We start from the raw sequence: 4,034 nt of genomic DNA, 5'->3' as shown, positions 1-4,034 counted from the left end.
ATGATCTGTGAGCCTCGTGGTTCTAAACAGAACCATTCACTTTACTAAAGAACCAAATTCCCAGCCAGGCTTGGGACTGTTTTGTGGTTTCACACATCCTTGTTAGATTAAAACGACTTTGAATCATTTGCAAGGTCACCCAGAGGTCCCTATGCACAGATTTGGGCATTTGTGTGTGCTGCTACAGTGCGCATGCGCAGTTCGTCCTCGACGCTGCTGTTTGTTTTTGTTTTGTTTTTTTCTCTGCGCCTCTGCTGCCGTCTGCTGGACCTGCACGACCACTGCAGCATTTTTCTCCTCTCAAAATAATGTAACAGGATTTCCTCATCGTTGTGCTTCAGTATATACAAGTTATTACTTTTGTTCCCTAGAGATTTTGAGTTATGAACGATATTATGACATCAGGTTATTAAATTTCAAGAAGGTAAGCAATCATTTGAGGAGAATTATTCCAACATAATAAGTTGAGAAAACTGCGTATTATTTCGAGATACTACTTCTTTTGTATTCTCTCATTATTTCCGATAGAGTTAATCATTATTTTAACCCTGCAACTCATTATTTTAACATTCTAAGTCATTTGTTTGACAGTGTAAGTCATTATTTTGACATATTAACTCATTATTTTCACATTGTAAGTCATTATTTTGACATAGTAACTCATTATTCTCACATAGCAAGTCATTATTTGGACATGGTAAATTATAATTTTGACATAGTAAGTCATTATTTTGACATAGTCACTATTCGACATAGTCATTATTTTGGTATAGTATGTCATTATTTCAACATTGTAAATCATGATTTTGACATAGTAAGTCATTATTTCTGTCACAATTGGCCCCTCCCAGTCATCCATGTGCTTCCTTGTTTCCCCTATCCAGGAGTTTGGTTCCAGAGCCGACACTGTGGGTGGAGGTGAGCCCAACTATATCTAGTTGGTACCTCTCAACCTCCTGCACAAGTTCATTTTTGAATAAAAACCTAAAATGTTTTTCTTCATTATTTCAGATTTCTGCCCACTGACTCTGGATCCCAACACTGTAAATCATAAACTCAGTCTGTCTGAGCAGAACAGAGAGGTGGCTGAGAGAGGAGTAGACCAGTGTTACTCTGACCATCCAGAGAGATTTGACCACTGGCCTCAGGTGTTGTGTAAGGAGAGTCTGAGTGGACGCTGTTACTGGGAGGTCGAGTGCAGCAGACGGGTCGGGTGTCCATATCAGTGTCGTATAAAGGGATCAGCAGGAAAGGAGATGGTGATGAGTGGTTTAGACTCAACAATCAGTCCTGGAGTCTGACGTGTTCTGACAGTCTCACTTTCTGGCACAACAACATTGAGACTGAGCTCTCAGCTCCATCTTCCTCCAGAATAGGAGTGTATGTGGATCACAGGGCAGGAACTCTGTCCTTCTACAGCGTCTCTGACACACTGACCCTCCTACACACAGTCCACACCACATTCACTCAGCCGCTCTACGCTGGGTTTGGGCTCGGTCTGTTGTCATCAGCTAAACTGTGTGACTCAGTAATGAAACTCAAATAAAGAATGAAGATTATTTCATGTTCTTCAATGAAAATGAAATATCTAGATTTGATGCTGTGATATTTTAGAGATTTAGATTCTTAATATTAGCTGCAGTTACATTATAAATTGAATCCAGGCTTTGATTGAACATCTATTTCACACTTTTAGTCTCCATCATTGTTAAACTCTCACCCATCAGCTGTCAGTCCCGTCTTGAGCCCTGTTGGAGCTGGAATAGTCTGATCTGGGGAGGTGCTGTAATCTGAGTGGTCCCCGCCGAGATCTGTGACTCTAATCCAGTATGAACCTGCAGTGTCTGTAGTTTTTACACGTCTGCTCAGTAACAATTCCAGAGTGACTTACCTTCTATAACTCTCTGAACTCTGAGCCTCCAGGACCTCCTCTGCTGAAACTAATCCAGCTCCAATAGAGCTCTCCCTCCATCTCAGGATTCAGGGATATTCATCTGAATGATTATACATGTCATAATTACATCACGGCACGTTTCAGAGCATTATGGGATACATCACTGTTGGACTGTTCAGTGAAACAAACAGTATCTGTGGATTTTCCAGGAGCTACAGATCAAGTGTTGAGAATGTATCATAAATAAGTTCATCGCCCTGTTAATCACCTTTTTGGATCCAGTTTATTCCCTCCTCAGTCTGGAATCCAGAAGGGGGTCCGGTCCTCTTCCACTGTTCTGTGATGATCTGAATGGTGCTGTTTAAATCCTGAAACGCACAGTAAAGACGTCTAATAAGACTGGACATACATTGTTGATCTAAATACAGTGAAGCTGAATCAGACCATAAACTTTTCTCACTGTCTGATAAAACACGTCTAAAGAGCTCTGAGATGCATTACAGACACAAATGAAACGGCTTTCATTACGACTGATACCTGATGTTTTTACTGGACAGAGCACTGTTTATTCTCACTGTGTGTAAATGTGGGTCTGATTTAAGTCGAGTGGTTTGTAGGAGTTCATCACTCATCCACACCTCCACCTTCAAACCAGACTCATTTCTGGAATCTGTGAATCTGAGCTGGACGTGGTTCCATCAGGATGAGATTTCTGGAATAAAGCTTTACTTTGTGTGTTGAAGCTCTTGGTGAATAAATCTAAGTAGAAAATGAGGTCTGTGCTGTTTTTATCCACAGAAGCAAATGGACTCAGTGCAGGTCAGATAGAGAATGTGAGTCCAGCAGGGAGATGGTGAGATGAAGGAGTTCAGGTGGACGGTGGTGTCTGTAAAGGAGAGCGCTGGAGTTTATCTGCTGCTCTGTGAGGTGATTGTTGTTCTGAAGGTAAATCTGGGAGAGATTTGATTGGAGTAAAGGCAGAGGCTGATAAAGTGGTAAAGGTGGGTTAGATGAGACTTCAGTTTGGATGAAGACCTACATAATTTACCCCAGGAGCGAATATGGTTGAAAACATTGAAGGACAACATCTAAAACTGGACTTACGTGACCCAAATGTTATTACTAATCTGTCCATTTCCCTTTATGACTAACCAGAGTCTCTCACTCTTACCCATCAAAAAGGCTGGTGGTGTAAGAAATATGAGAATTCATCCCTCCAGAATGTCAGATTATAGAAATAAAAAAATCACTGGGTTCATAAACAGATTCATTATACTGTATATGACTGGATCACAAGATCACTTTTAGAGAGTATAAAGGAGAGACGGCGCCCTCTGGTGGTTGTATCTAAAACATCAGTCACTGATAGCAGTGGGTTTGTTCATGTTAGATCTTTCCAGATAAATACAAACTATCATCAACACCAACAGATAAACTGACCCATCCTGTGTATCATGTTAGATTTTTCATGGTCACAGACGTCAACATGGTTCTACTCGTGAGGAAAGAGAGGCAGAGAGAAAATTTGCTGAGTCAGTTTGTTTTTAAACTATCCAGTGGTCAGGGAACTGGGCATGGGTCAGGACACAAGCAGACAGGTTTACCACAGGATTATCCATGTTACAAATGACTGGACATCAAGCAGAACCAAACCAGAAGGTGCTAGGAGACAAACTCAGGATGAGAATACAGCTGAGAAATAATGTAAACTGCATGTCAAAGCAATACAGGAGGTAGTAAAGCTATAGAGCCATAGCTTATACACTCAAGCAGCATGTAGACGTACATCTGTGATGTCCACCAACATGCATTGAATTAATAGCTGCTCTTCATCCTACAGGCCACTAGATGTGAGTGAACCACGAGAGGCACCTGGCCAGAGAACTTGTAGAGAGGAGATTTACCACTATGTAATGTCTCCCAGGTCTCTCTAACACTAGAGGGCGCTCCCGAGCGAGTCCAAAATGAATGGGCTAAGATTTGTATAAACTTATTTCCTTGACTAGAACTGGGCTGGTCAGCCAGCTACATTATTACACTAACATTATTATCACAGGCTTCAATTAAAGTACTAATGTTAGGATTAACTGTAAAATGGCAATAAAGAAGTCTGAAGAATGTCACTTGAATGATGTACCTA

The 4,034-nt window shown here is 41.1% G+C and overlaps 1 pseudogene; it reads left to right on the top strand.

Annotated features, from left to right (window-relative positions):
- Positions 1-1,918, top strand: LOC119263227 (annotated as a pseudogene).
- Positions 1,919-4,034: the final 2,116 nt, after the last annotated feature.

This window comes from Pygocentrus nattereri, chromosome 4 (genome assembly GCF_015220715.1).
Source record: "Pygocentrus nattereri isolate fPygNat1 chromosome 4, fPygNat1.pri, whole genome shotgun sequence".
NCBI classification, from domain to species: Eukaryota; Metazoa; Chordata; class Actinopteri; order Characiformes; family Serrasalmidae; genus Pygocentrus; species Pygocentrus nattereri.
This window is presented reverse-complemented; position numbering and strand designations above follow the sequence as displayed.